This window comes from Saccopteryx bilineata, chromosome 5 (assembly GCF_036850765.1).
Source record: "Saccopteryx bilineata isolate mSacBil1 chromosome 5, mSacBil1_pri_phased_curated, whole genome shotgun sequence".
Classification (NCBI taxonomy): domain Eukaryota; kingdom Metazoa; phylum Chordata; class Mammalia; order Chiroptera; family Emballonuridae; genus Saccopteryx; species Saccopteryx bilineata.
Genome location: NC_089494.1, coordinates 136,649,152 through 136,664,946, shown reverse-complemented (window position 1 = coordinate 136,664,946; position 15,795 = coordinate 136,649,152).

The following is a 15,795-nucleotide window of genomic DNA, read 5'->3' as shown; positions in this document are numbered from 1 at the left end:
AACAACCACAGCCTGACCAGAGCAAGGCAAGTAAGAGTCAGACCCCTTAGAAATAAAGATCTGTGTCATCCCAGCAGGCCAAGAGCCCACACCACCCAAAGTACCAGCCAGGGGGCACTTAGAATACATAATCAGCTTCTTATTTCTGCTTGTCTCTGCTTTTTCATTCTTCCCTTTGAATTGAGGTTGAGGGGCAGGTGAGTAGAGAAGAAATGGTGAGCACAGCTTGGTCCAAGACCTCCTTCCTGGAAACTCACTCATTTCCCTTCTATAACTTCAGTATGGGCGAGTCAGGAAATTGACTTTCCAGTTGCAGACTTTACAGTTTTACATCTCATCGTAGGTCCTCACTCTGGGATAAGCTGTTTATTGTATCTTGAATCCCCATGTTTGAATTAGTTAAACAACTTTAACATATTATTTCTTAGGTATTTGTACAAATTGTAGATAGTTACACAGCGAATCAATAACATACATTGCCTTAGAAAGTGAATCAGTGGGGAAGAATTATTTTTTTGTGTACCTCTATCTTTTAATGTGTTATAATGAGGCTGCGTCCCAGTAGTAAAAGAATTAAGACAGTATAAAAAGCAATAGACATAGGACATCTGAGTAAATTTAAACTATATATACATGTTCATCACAATTAGGTCATAAGTCAAATATCAAAATATAGTAAGTTATTTATTATGTATCAAACAAAATGATTTGGGTTATACCTCACACCTGTTCGATTAGCTGTTATTAGCAAGTCAGGTAATAGCAAATGTTGGAGAGGCTGTGGAGAAAAAGGAACCCTCATCCACTGTTGGTGGGAATGTAAAGTAGTACAACCATTATAGAAGAAAGTATGGTGGTTCCTTAAAAAACTGAAAATAGAACTACCTTATGACCCAGCAATTCCTCTACTGGGTATATATCCCCAAAACTCAGAAACATTGATACGTAAAGACACATGCAGCCCCATGTTTATTGCAGCATTGTTCACAGTGGCCAGGACATGGAAACAACCAAAAAGCCCATCAATAGATGACTGGATAAAGAAGATGTGGCACATATACACTATGGAATACTACTCAGTCATAAGAAATGATGACATCGGAACATTTACAGCAAAATGGTGGGATCTTGATAACATGATACGAAGCGAAATAAGTAAATCAGAAAAAATCAGGAACTGTATTATTCCATACATAGGTGGGACATAATAGTGAAACTAAGAGACATTGATAAGAGTGTGGTGGTTACGGGGGGAGGGGGGAATGGGGGAGGGAAAGGGGGAGGGGGAGGGGCACAGAGAGAACAAGATAGAGGGTGATGGAGGACAATCTGACTTTGGGTGGTGGGTATGCAACATAATTGAACGACAAGATAACCTGGACTTGTTATCTTTGAATATATGTATCCTGATTTATTGATGTCACCCCATTAAAAAAATAAAATTATAAAAAAAAAAAATGATTTGGGTTATAAAGCAAAACTGTAGTATAGCCTTAAACTCTTTGACTTGAAGTCACTTCATGGAAATAAAGTGTTATCTCTGATCTTTATCTCATATATACATGTAATGCAGTTGATTGCCCTTTTAACTGGAAAATTTGAGTAAGAAAATACAGTAGCCCTCGTCTATCATGGAGGTTAGTTTCCAGAACTCCCCACAATAGGTGAAAATCCATGAAGTAGCAACCTTGTATTTATTTTATTATTTATTTATATATATATTTAAGGCTATGGTCACTGAGCCAATCAGTGCCCAGGATACAGAACACAGTGCTGTGGTTGGTCATCCATCAGCCAATAGTGTGCCATGTACAATCTCACGTGAGCAAACTACCTCAAGCAGAAGTGGCCATAGCTGCATTTTCCATACCTTCGAGTCTTTGTTTACTCATCTGCTATACACTATGTATTTTATTTAAATTTAATATTCTTTTAATATGTTTTAATTAATATTTTTATATTGTTTTCAATGTTTTAGGCTGGAAAATACTTATTTTGCCACAAAAATAATTAAAGTAATAAACATATAAAAATACCTATAGACTGCAAAATCCTGCAATATAGCAAAAAATCAACAATACAAAATTAGATATATACAATTTAAAAATCTGTGATACAGTGAGACTGCAAAAAGTGAACCACAATATTGCAAGGGACGACTGCAGTCAAAATGACTGGAGTCTCAAATTGAATTTTTTGAGGAATAGAACAGCATGTTATGAGCTTCAGTACTGTCTAAAAGAAAAAAAAGAAAACTACAGAGATGCAATCTCCTCTCAGTTTGAGCAACCTATGGAAATGATAAAAAGTGGTCTCTATGATTAATTAAACCTACACACTACACTGCTAGACTTCCAGTCAAATTTGGGCACTATGCAACTCCTAAAAAAACCACTAAAATAACAGTGGGGAAAGAGAAGGGGTAGGAAAATGGAATAGATGAAACATATCGACAAAATATGGATAATAGAAAGCAGAAGAGTTGAAATGGCTTAACAGAGAGGAGAAAGCTGAAACCTAATGGCTTAAAGTGATCACGCCAATAAAAACAAAACACTTGCAAATCAGAAGTCCTGGACAGTCTCAGAACTTGGAGGCATTCTTCAAGGTACGGAGTGGACTGCAATCAGGAAGACTGCTTGGGAGCTGGATCCCCATATCATTTTCCCCAAAAGAAAGGTTTATAAGTTGGGCACCAGCCAAAGATTTTGAAATCATGGAAACAGTAAATATGAGCACACTGAATGTTGAGAATTCCCTTAGCCCCTCTGGTCACATTCCTCACACTGGCAACCCAACTTACATCTTCTGGCAGAAGGTCTGACACTGACCAGCTTCAAAGCAACAGCTATAGGTACAGATATTTAAGTGACCTTCTAATCAAATTTACAAGGGTTGAAACAGGGGAAGTGTGTGAGTAGCATGGGGCAGAAGTGATTTTAACAGAATTATATCGTCTTCTTCCAAAGTAAAAAGTCAGTAGTCTCTTAAAAAAGAAAAAAGAAAAAAAATAGCAGTTCAAGTGTGTTATTTACAAATATGGATATCTTGAGCACTATCAAAGACAATAGAAAGAGCTGTTGCCCATCACTGTGTTTTTTAAGAAAAAACACAATCAAGAGCAAATCAACCTCTTAGGAAGAACCAGCACCAACCATATTATAGACAGTTCGTTCTCCATCATGCAGGCCTGGCTAAACACAACCAGACTTAAGTAGATCTAGTCAGGATGGACACAGGCCATCAGAGGAGGTAAAGCCTCTGTGACAGCTACCTGTTGCTGCAATAATGCTGCATAACGAACCAGTCCAAAACTCAGTGATCACATGCACTTGTACTCACCCTCATGGAACTCTGGGTCAATTGTAGTTTCAGTTTCAGTTTGGCCAATGTAGGTTTGTCCCAAGTGGCTCTGCTCCTGGATGGTTGCAGGCTGGGAATCTGCTCCACATGTCTCATTCTGGAACCCAGGCTCCAGGGCCTTGGCTACCTATGGCATGTTCATGTCATGGTGAATCACTTCCATGGACATTCAATCTCTGATTGCATCATGTCAACTGGCATCCCATTGACCAAAACAAGTCACATGGCCAAGCCAAAATCAAAAGGTTGGGAGAGAGGATGTGCCCACTGTGAAGCCATGGTAAAGATGTGGACTATGTCACCACCACAGTGGAGTGAAGACATCATTGGAACTAAGAACTCAGTCTAGTGAAGCACTCTTCATTATGTCATTCATCATTCGTCACGTATTCTCTAATTGTTATGGTGCTTTGGTCACCTTATCATATTCTCTAGGACAGATAGTCAGAATTCATGGTTAAGTGTTCTGATTTGTTTCTTCATGTTTATGCAGTTACTCTAAATATTTTTATAAATTATTTTGTTCGAAATATTTTTTTAATCATAAGCTCTCTCTCTCTCTCTTATGTAATTAAGAATACAGAACACTGTAAAAAAATATTTTGCCCCATTTTATGTCACGTAGCACTTCATCCCTGTTCTGGATTTTAAAAAGTACAAATTCAGAGAAAAATATAGTGGAATGTAGAGAAAGTTATTTGATATAGAAAATGTGTCATCTAGCCAAGAAGTGATTACTCCAGAAATCCTCATGAAGAATAAAGGATTTAATGTGAGACTTGATATTTTGGAAAAACAAACTGAGGATTAATAATATCCGGGTGATGTCTCCCAATAACACCAAAGGAAACAGTGAAGACGTCTTAAAAGAATGGTTTCCAGATGCCTAGTAAATCATATGTCTCTATCAAATGAGAATCTGGCTAAGGGAGAATATTACTTAGCTTGAGAATAGAAGCATTCTTTGGGTGACAAGTAGTATTTTGCACTTTAACTTTGTAATATCAATGAAGAGATAAAGACCAAGAGCGTATCCTTTTCAAACAATGAGGCCCTGGCCGGTTGGCTCAGCGGTAGAGCGTCGGCCTGGCGTGCGGGGGACCCGGGTTCGATTCCTGGCCAGGGCACATAAGGAGAAACGCCCATTTGCTTCTCCACCCCCACCCCCCACCTTCCTCTCTGTCTCTCTCTTCCCCTCCCGCAGCCAAGGCTCCATTGGAGCAAAGATGGCCCGGGCGCTGGGGATGGCTCCTTGGCCTCTGCCCCAGGCGCTAGAGTGGCTCTGGTCGCGGCAGAGCGACCCCCCAGAGGGGCAAAGCACCACCCCCTGGTGGGCAGAGCACCCCCCCTGGTGGGCGTGCCGGGTGGATCCCGGTCGGGCGCATGCGGGAGTCTGTCTGTCTCTCCCCGTTTCCAGCTTCAGAAAAATACAAAAAAAAAAAAAAAAAAAGAAAATCAAACAATGAAATTTTGGATACAGTTATTTGCTGTGAAAATCAGTTTTACCATCCAGTGTGATTTATATTTATAAGAAAATAAATTAGGGTTTTATGGTGAGATGATTTATCTATTTCATTGATTAGAAAACGAGGATGATGTTTTACACATAGGAACGTTTTCATACATAAATTTTAGAAAGAATGTGGAATCTAGAAATTGATTTCCTGTAAACCATCTACACCCACATACTCTTTGGGAAGAGTTCATGTGTTCTCCAGTTGGGAAACCACTTACTCAGCTCACTGACTGAGCTCCCCATACTCCTGTGCCCTTCGAGGACTCGGGCCGCGCTCCCTCTGATGCACTGCAGTGTGGATTTGCACCAAACCAAATGTGCCAGAACCTATTAGCTTTCAGAGTTCGTGTCCCTACGAGCATTCAGCAAGGTTGGAGGCTTTGGTTTTCCATATTGAAATCTTCCTCTGACTTTCTCTGTGTTTAATTGATTTTTCCCTGTGCTATTACCTGGCAAGTGTTTGTGCTGGAGCAGTGCTTCTCTGCATCTTTCACTGGATTGAAAAACAACAGCCACAGGAACAAAACTCATTTCCAGGGATCACAGACAGATTGTCGTCAGATATTATAGACCAGAAATTAGAATCTGTACATTCTCTGAGGGATATTCCATTTAATCAATTAAATTTCCTATAGAGGATATTAAGCACAAATGGACCATGTAACAATTTTCACAGATATTAAGTGCTTGAAGTAGGAGGAAAAAAAAGAAGTCTAAATGAACCAATTAATTTTCTATTTCCTTCCTAACTGGCAAATCAGCAGAAAGTTAGAGACAAAAGCATAGATTAATAAACCATATGCAATATATTGCCAGTTTTCACTTGAAGGAACAATTTTTTTCTTCTGTCATTTTGATTACGTAAGTGTTACAGTAATATCACAGGAACACTTTGGGATTAGGAAAACCATGATGATTTTTCCCCCTCCTTTCCAAAAGTGTCTATTTCCTTAGCTTCTGTAAACTCACTCTGTAGTCAAGCTTAGGCTCCTGGTGTGAGAAACAAAAAGACTCCAAAACCAGTGGCTTACAGAAGACAGACATTCATTACAACAGTCTGGAGTATGCCGTTAAGGTCTGCAGCAGTGGTTCTATTCTGTAAAGTCCGGAGGGACCCAGCCTCCTCCGCTGTGCAAGGCCCACATTTCCAAGATCTGCTTCATCTCCAGCCATCAGGATGGCATTCCAGCCAACAGGAAGGAGGAAAGCATGAAGAGGCAAAGGTCACGCACTGGGTTTTTATTTTGTTTTTTTCCTAAGGAAATTGCCACACCACAATTCTATTTATGTCTCATTGACCAAACTTAATCATATAGGACATTTTTGTTTTTATATTTTGAAGCTATCTTAAGAGGCACATAGAAATTTAAATTTGCTATATTATCTTAGAATTTGATTTGACCCTTATTATGAAATGACCCTAGTTTTCTGTAGTAATGATTTTTGCCTTAAAGTATATTTAATAGAGGTATATCAGCTTTCTATTTAGTGTTTTCTTGGTTTATAAAGATGTTGATATTATATCCTTTTCTATCATTTTTCAACTACTCTGAAAACTTATATTTTAAATATGTTTATTGTAACAATATAACTGATTAAAAAAATAAGTCTGACTTTGTGTTTGATGAAAACATTTAATTTATTTACATTATGTGTAATTTTATTTTGTGTTTTCCCATTTGTCCCAAGTTTTCTGTAATTACTTTTCTTTCTGTTGCCTTCTATTTGGATTGCTTGTTTTTTTTAAATTCTGTTTTATACAGTAGTGTTTGGAAGTCATGCACTATTCTTTCCATGTTTACCCCAAAGTAGCATGCATAATTAATTTAGCAAAGTCTCAAGTTAGTCAGTATTTCTATATTATCGTCATCCCTATCAGAATTATATTCTCCTCTAGAATGATATGCTATTGTGGTCATGCATTTAAATTCTTTTCTTCTTAAAATGTTAATGTTGCTGTTTTATACAGTCATCATTCTATATTGTTTATATTGATCTACATATTTAGCATTTCTCTGCTCTCTTTTTTTTTAGAGAGAGAGAGAGAATGGGACAGACAGGATGGGAGAGAAAGGAGAAGCATCAATTCTTCGTTGTGGCACCTTAGTTGTTCATTGACTGCTTTCTCATACCTGCCTTGACTAGGGGCTCCAGCTGAGCCAGTGACCCCTTGCTCAAGCCAGTGACCTTTGAGCTCAAGGCAGCAACCATGTCTATGATCCCATGCTCAAGTCAGTGACCCAGAACTCAAGCTGTTGACCTTGGGGTTTCAAACCTGGGAACTTAGCATCCCAGGCCAATACTCTATCCACTTTGCCACCGCCTGTTCAGGCTGCTCTCTATTTCTTTTCTTTTTCTTTTTTCCATTTCTTTTAAAAATAGAATTATTGAGGTATGATCAATATACAATAAACAGCATACATTTAAAATGTGCAATCTGATGTTTCAACTTATGGAATCAATCACTACAATGAAGAGAATAAACATATCACCTCTAAAAGGTTTCTCCCATCCCTTTTTAATTTTTCCCTCCTACCTCTTCATTTTACTGTTGATGGTGTTTCAGGAAGAAGCCCAAATCCAAATCCTGTTCTTCAGTTAGGCTGTTAGTGGAAGTCTCCATTTCATGTGTATCTCAGATTTTGAATATGCGCTTACCTACCATCTCTAGTGCACTCTAGATTTTTCATTTCCCTTAGTGAAGGTCAGCTAATGGCAAGCTCCTTTCAGTTTTTGATAACCTGAGAATATAATTTTTATTTCATTCAGAAAATAATATTTCTTTTATGCATAGAACTCTAGGTTGAAAATAGTTTTTCATTTGCACATTGAATATATTACTCCATAGTCTCCTGGTCTACTTTCATGGTTGCCATCAACAATAAGCCGTCCATGTGTTAGTCCTTTGAAAGGTAGCATGTCTCCTTTCCAGATCTTTTCTTTGTCTTCACTGCTTACGGTTTTACTGTGATTTGTAGTATTGTTCTTGGGGCAAAGATACATATTGTATACTTATTCTAAACAGTGTACATTGTGATAGTTCCCCCAGTAGTTGCTTACTAGTCTTCCCAAGTTTTGCACCATGAATATTATAGTGCTTATTGTTATGACTTTTAGAACCTGTGTATTTTTTCATTTCCTGTTTCTGGTCATTACCAAAAGTGAGTGTTTTGCTTGAAATGTGTGGGTATTTGAATTGAGGCAAAAGCGCCCAACAATAAGTGGTAATTGTATATTTTATTGTTGAGAAAATTAAATCTAATTGCATCTTTAATCTTTTGAAAAAGTGTTGGAGATTCATGTACTAAGAGTAATAATTAGGGAGCTATTTTGAGTCAGATTTCTAGTGCTTTGCTAGAGAAATATACTTATTTCAGGGACTTTTTAAAAAAATAATTTCAAGTCTCTAAATATAACCAGTTTTCACTAAATGGTTTCCTCTTCATTTATGTAGAGCAGTTATATTTATGTTTAGCAACTGTTGTTGAAAATTATGGCATTGTTGGAATTTGAAGTTTTACTAATTTATACTTTACTATTTTGAAAAATGCCTATTATTCAAATGACTGCTTACATCTCTGTTTCTTATAAAAGTCACACATGGCTTATTTAGTCAATTCTTTTGGGCTATGAAATTTTGTAAATTTATTAGGAAAGACATTTTGTGACAATTATAAAACACAGACTATAGCTATTGATTTTTTTACAGGTCTTTATAATGTGAAAGGAAGAGGCTGAATTTGCATAGTAAAATAAACTAAAAAGTTATACAAAACTTTTTATTCTCCCATGGGAATGCTTTCCTTAGTGATGGATACATATCACACAAAGGGATATAACAAAGAAGAGTTTCTAAGCTGCTCTGATTTCAGAACATTTATATGTTGCATTTAAACCAAGAGCACTGAGGGCTTAACAAAGGCAGGTTGGATAAGCGTTTGGTGAAGGGATGTGTAAATTGTCTTAAAAATCGAATCTGTGTTTTAAGAAATAAAGAGTTAAAAATCAGCAGGATTTAGAAATTATATTTTTCAGAATTTTCTGAAGCAGCTTACTAATAAACACGTCAGACATATAAATTCACCTGATTCGGGATTAATCCAAAAGTTAAGATACGATGGCAAATTCTTAGCAAATTTTGTGTTTCACTGAATATCCGATTAAACCTGTTAAAAAATGCTTTGGCATTTGAATTATATCAACTATTTTTTTATTTATTAATTACAGAACATATAATTTAGGTTACAAAAGTTTATTTTTTAAAAATCAGATCTATTTGATTATTGTTTTAGATCTATTTGATTATTAAAATGAATTGTAAAAGATGGGGAAGGGGAGAAAAGGATACTGAATTGTCATTCACGAATCATTACAGAAATGGTCTGAAAGAATGAGTGATTACACGTAACTGACTTTCTTAAGATAAGCTACTGACTGGTAAGAATGATAAACCTTGGACTTCCTCAGCAAAATAAAATCATGTTTAGCTGGTATAAGAGATGCTAGTTCTTCCTATTCAATTGCTATAATCAGGTCATTTGGAACCAGATGCAGCCAAGTCAAAGTTATGTAGCTAAATTATCAAGCAAACTCTGGAGCTCTCCAAGTTTGGGGTTAGGGTATCAGCCAAGGCCAGAAGAGATCCAGATAGGAAAGGAAGCAAATACACCAAACAGAACAATTCAGAAATACCTGTGTAGGAATAAGGTCAAATCAAAAGAACTTTGGCCCCTGGAATTACATCAGTACACAAGCCTTAGAGGGAAGGTAGTTAGGGGATATTATAGGGTCATTCTTTTATCCTACCAAGCTCAAGGACCAGAGAGACATTAGCATAGAAAAAAAATGCAAGAGGGTCTAACTTGTTATCTAGCCCTAGGTAAGTTTTCCAAGGTCACTGGCTCGAGCAAGGGGTCACTTGGTCTGCTGTAGCCCCCCTCCCCAGTCAAGGCACATATGAGAAATCAATCAATGAACAACTAAGTAACCGCAATGAAGAATTTATTGAACACATAGTTTTTAAAAATATCCATCATCTTATGTTAAACATTTATTAAGCAACTTCTATGACTACTATATTTACCATCCAAATAGTTAGCATGATTTTTGTATTACTTGGTAGTATGTAAGAAAAGTATCTAGTCAATTCTATAATTTATTTTGCAAAAGTATTTAATTAACTCTGTACTTAAATTAGTACATCCAAAGTTGAATAAGGCATGAAATTCAATAAATAAAACTACATTTTGGGAAAACAACATCCTAGGGAAAAAATGTTTTAGTTTTACAAGCTGACATGTAGAATCAGATAATTTTAACATTCAGTTGTCTATTAAAATTAATTTAGTCTGATCAAGAATCAAAATACTGCTTGACCAGGCAGTGGCGCAGTGAATAGAACGTTGGACTGGGACGTGGAGTACCCAGGTTTGAGACTCCAAGGTCACCAGCTTGAGCATGAGATCATCAGGTTTGAGCAAGGCTCACCAGCTTGAGCCCAAGGTTGCTGGCTCGAGTAAGGGGTCACTTGGTCTGCTGTAGCCCCCCCCCCCAGTCAAGGCCCATATGAGAAATCAATCAATGAACAACTAAGTAACCGCAATGAAGAATTGATGTTTCTCATCTCTCTCCCTTTCTGGCTGTCTGTCCCTATCTGTCCCTCTCTCTGACTCTCTGTCTCTGCCAAAAAACAAGAATCAAAATATGAAGAAAATGCTTACATCTCTAAAAGTTGAAAGAGTAGGTATTTCAGTCAATTCACTTTAAATATAGAAAGTGATATCAACAGTCTTCAGCCACTTTGTCCCCAGACATATCAATGTGATGTGCACTAAACTTTCAGCCCTGAGAGTAAAATCCCAAATATTCACTACATACTTATGTCTATGATTCCTTCTAAGCATAATAAAACTTGCAAGTAAAAGTGAAAAGTATATAAAATATTTGTTTCTCCATCTTACAATTTTGTTTATAATATACACATACACATTAATACCGAGTTTACAAAGCAGGATGCAAAATTGTATATACTATGATTACAACTGTGTAAAAAATGCATGTGACAATGCCAGGAATCCACCACAATTGTACTAGTGGTTATGTCAGAGCTACAGAACCACGAGTGTTTTGCTTGCCTTTGTCCTGACTTTCCAAATGTGCTGCACTGTGGTTATCCTACTGTAATTCAGATGCTGCTGCTCTCTTAATCATCTTTGTTGTGCATCCCCAATGAATTAACTCAGAAATAAGTAGTGATCAATGTGCAGTTTATTGACAATTTGGTAGGGAGGAGAGGTATTCACCACTCATCCTACATCAGACTTTGAAAGCCCCTTTGACTTGCTCCTCCCCAGAGCCTTTTCTGTGCAGTGATGCCAGGAAAGCTGTTCTGTCTTCCTCCCTCACAGAACCACATCCCTGGGGCCCGTCTGACTGCACCAGTCCTTAGCCTCGAGAATTCCATACCTCTTGTTTCCAGTTCCTTTCTTTTGAGATTATTCAGGAAGATTTAACTGAGCCTTAGCTTCTGCCTCTAAATTTGTTTATCAAACACATCACATCAAGGTGCTCAGAAAACAAGAGGATTCTACAGTGACAAGGAACCACACTCATTATTTCCAAGAAAACAATATAGCAATTATCTATCAACATGTGAAATATACATACCTTTTGACCTTGAATTCCCTTTGCTAGAAATTCATCCAATGGAATTAGTCAAGAAAGGTCACTGAAGCCTGACCAGGCAGTGGCACAGTGGATAGAGTGTCAGACTGGGGCCCAGGTTCAAAACCCAGAGGTCACCGGCTTGAGTACAGGCTCAAATGGCTTGAGCACAGGCTCACCAGCTTGAGTGTGGGGTCACTGACTTGAGTGTGGGATCATAGACATGACCCCATGGTTGCTGGCTTGAGTACAAAGTTTGTTGGCTTGAAGTCCAAGGTCACTGGCTTGAGCCCAAGGTCACTGGTGTGAGCAAGGGGTTACTCGGTCTGCTGAAGGCCCGTGGTCAAGGCACATATGAGAAAGCAATCAATGAACAACTAAGGTGCCACAACGAAGAATTGATGCTTCTCATCTCTCTCCCTTCCTGTCTGTCTGTCCCTATCTGTTTCTCTCTCTGTCTCTGTCACACACACACACACACACACACACACACACACACACACATAAACACACACACACACACAAAAAGGCCACTGAAGAAAAGTACCCATAGATGTTTTTTGCAACAGTATTTGTCATGGCAGAAACTGGAAATACCTAAAGTGTCCACCAACATGGTACTGATTTAAACAAATAAAATGTCTCCATGTAAAGGTCTACCACACAGCTATTAACAAGAGAGATCACGTAGACCAGCAATTTTCAACTGGTGTGTTGCAAGAATTTTCAGACCATGCAGTACCTGACTCTTTAGTCAAGGGCTACGACCTCCTCTCTATGGACTGTCAATTAAAAAAATGATACCAACCAGTACTACAGTAACCATCTGGTATGAATAAATCAAAATTGCACCTAATTTTTTTTTGTCAGATTGCCAAAATATTTTTTTTGGTGTGCCACAAAATTTTAGTAATCAGTTTATGTGCGCCCTGAGATGAAAAACATTGAAAATCACCAATATAGAAAGCTCTTTAAATATATTGTTTTCTAAAAAGTCAAGATATTAAACAATCTTTAAGTATTTTTCAGAGGGTGTAAATCAAAACTTTAAAGAGAAAAAAGTGTCTATGTTGAACTGGTCCAAAGACACAACTCAACAATGAAATCTGTTAGTGTTTATCAGTGCACAGACTCAAGACAGACAAGCAGTCCTTGAAAAGGTTTTCTGACCTTTCCAGCCCATGTGACGCAGCCATGTGATCTTCTTTGGGGGGGCTGGTGTTGGTGGTCCAAGTGGCTGATGTGACCCCCACAGCAAGTAGTCACAAGAGCCAGCAACTCCCTCCTCTGCAGCCTGCCCTCTGGCTGCCCTGTTAAGATCCACAAAGGGCAGTCTCCAGTATGGTGGCCAGGACAGGAGCAGGCTGGGGCCTGCTGCAGAGGGAGAGTCTGGTGAATTCTGCCACGCTGTGCACTGCTCGCAACCCTGGCCTAGTGCATTCCTGTTTCCTGTGGAGGAACTAGATGGACCTGATTTTTCTGGTGAGTTATCATCAAACATGCAACCTGTGTTTAGTTTCTTTCATTACATCCCTTGGAGATGATGAAACATCAGCCCTCTACTTTAACAAATAGCACCTGGACTTTCTCATCTTGTATCTTTCTGAAGCAATCGAGAAACACTTAAGTAAAAAGGATTTATGACAACTCTTCTATTTTTTTTCCATTTTATATGTCTGCTAAATTCCATTTTTTTAAACATTATAGAGAATGCCACTTGTGGAATCACAATGTCTAGAAATGTTAACTTTTCTGTAAAAATAATGCCATTCAAATCTTGTTAAACTGATATTGTATTCATTGTAGCTCTTAATGCCCACGTTCATTCCAAACGACTTGTAAAATAAAATCATCAAAAAGTTCCCAGCTGCACAAGTCTTTTGAAACATTTCTGTCATAGCAGAGTCTGTTACATATTACAAAAACATGCAAGGGGGCTTAAAGATAGTTTAACAAAAAAAAAAAAGGACTCAAAAGGGGGAATATCCAGGTGGTTTTTTAAGTGTGGAACACAATAAAACAGAATTTGGAAAGTATTATGCCAAGATATAATAACTAGAAAACAAGAGAGTCCATTTATGAGCTCAAGTGTAACTTTAAGTCTTCAATAGAAGAAATGCTGATAACGCAAGGGGAAAAATAATATGATCATTTATTAAATGTAAAACTGAACACCTTCAGGTAGAAAAGAGCAATATGACAGTATATTTTAAACACATCCCTCTGAAGCACTGTAGTAAGGCTTTGAGTTAGATACTGTATCAGTCAGGGTCTTCTCAGGGAAATCACTTGAGTATTTAAAAGAGAGAGCCAGGTTCAGGCAGCCAGTTTCCCTGTGGAAGGCAGAGCTGAATGCCAGACAGCAGACAGGGAAACAACCCAGAAATTAACACTAGCAGCTGCCACCACCCCTGGGCCAGAGTGAGAAGGCAACAGGTAAAGGTCATTGGAGAGGATCTGAAAGATACGTAATAATTGCATCTGACATTGTCAGGGACAGCCCTTTTTTGACTTCTCCCTCCTTCCCCCGCCATCTTCCACCAGGGTTCGCCATGGCCATTCCTAGCATGGAAACTAGCCTGCAGGGTGTATGGCTTCTGCAGTACAGGGTGGAGCAGGGCAAGGGTGAAGAAGACGTTCCAGAACCAAGACAGATACCATCTGCATTGGCATGATCCCTTCCTGTCCTGCTGGCTCAGACTGGGGCAGCCCCGGAGGACTCTCCTGCCACACATGCCTCTGCCCAGAGCAAGCAGGTTCACCCTGACTGCACCTTGTGTCCTGATGGTACAGCTCTGCTGTATTACTTCACGTAATTTTTCAGTTTGGCCTAACACATCTTTTAAGGGCACATTTGGCTTCTAGTCTGGGTGTCCTGCTGTCATTCATCCATTGGCCTTTGGGCTGAACGCCTTTATAACGTCATCAGGGCAGGTTAAGTGGAAGCGCAGCATGTCACTTGTCCATGGCACCAACCTATGAGGGGCAAAAATATCTCTTTGAATTGAATTTCTCAAAATTCCAATAAAGGAGATATGTACTTTATCTGGTTGAACTTCTAAATCCACTTTAGACAGAGTGCATTTAGACATGCCTCCCACCATGCCCCAAGCAAAAGACTGCTTTTTTTCTCTGTTTAGAAATAGACCAAATCCAAACAGTAAAGGAAACTTGTTGGCTCACATACTTAAAAAATAAGAGTCAAAAACTTCAGGCAAGTTCTGATCTACAGTCCAGTCATGCCCCAAGTCCCTGCCCTCATCGTTGTTGGCTTAATGGCTGTGGGTGACAAACCAGCAGCATGCCTAGGAGGAGACAGAGCAGATCTCTCCTCTCAACACTAGATCTTAAAGATCACCAACATTTATCAGCCAGACTTGGGCTTCTTTGGAAATACAGTTTCCTTTAAAATTTAGCAATCCCGGCCCTGGCCAGTTGGCTCAGTGGTAGAGCACTGGCCCAGCATGTGGGTGTCCCAAGTTCGATTCCTGGTCAGGGTACATAGGAGAAGTGACCAGCTGTTTCTCCATCCCTCCCCCTCCTTTTTTCTCTCTCTCTCTCTCTCCCCTTCTTGTAGCCATGGTTCTATTGGAGCGAGTTGGCCCCAGGCGCTGAGGATGGCTCCATGGCATGTGCCTCAGGCGCTAAGAAGAGCTCAGTTGCTGAGCAACACCCCAGATGGGCAGAGCATTGCCCCCTAGTGGGCTTGCCAGGTGGATCCCAGTTAGAGTACATGTGAGAGTCTATCTCTGCCTCCCCTCCTCTCTGAATAAATAAAAAAAAATTTAGTGATCCCCTCCCCACCCTCATTCATCTGGTTGCTAATACAAAACCTCAGGTATTTGAAATGGCCGCAGGGAGTGGGGGTGCTCAGACCTAAACTTAATCACTGTGAGGGGAAATGTTCACCTTCCTGGTTTCTCTGGCACCAGCTTTAGCTTGTGAAGAATTAAGCTTTTACAACCTTGAAAGTCTTCAGATTATTGGGCCCCCAGATAACCAGTTCCACAAAAAAGTACCTCTTAGCAAAACCACACTGTAGAAACCTCTTAACCAATATGGTATGACTGACTGCTTGATTGGTCAATTTAAATGAAAAAGGAAACATAAAAGTATACGTATATATTTTCAACAGTCTAACTTGTCTTTCATAATACTTTGGAGCGAGGCCAGGCCTCTGCTTCAGTGCGGGTCTTCCGCACGCACACGTCAGTCAATGCATTGCGGCATCTAAGACTCACAGTTTGTTTTTG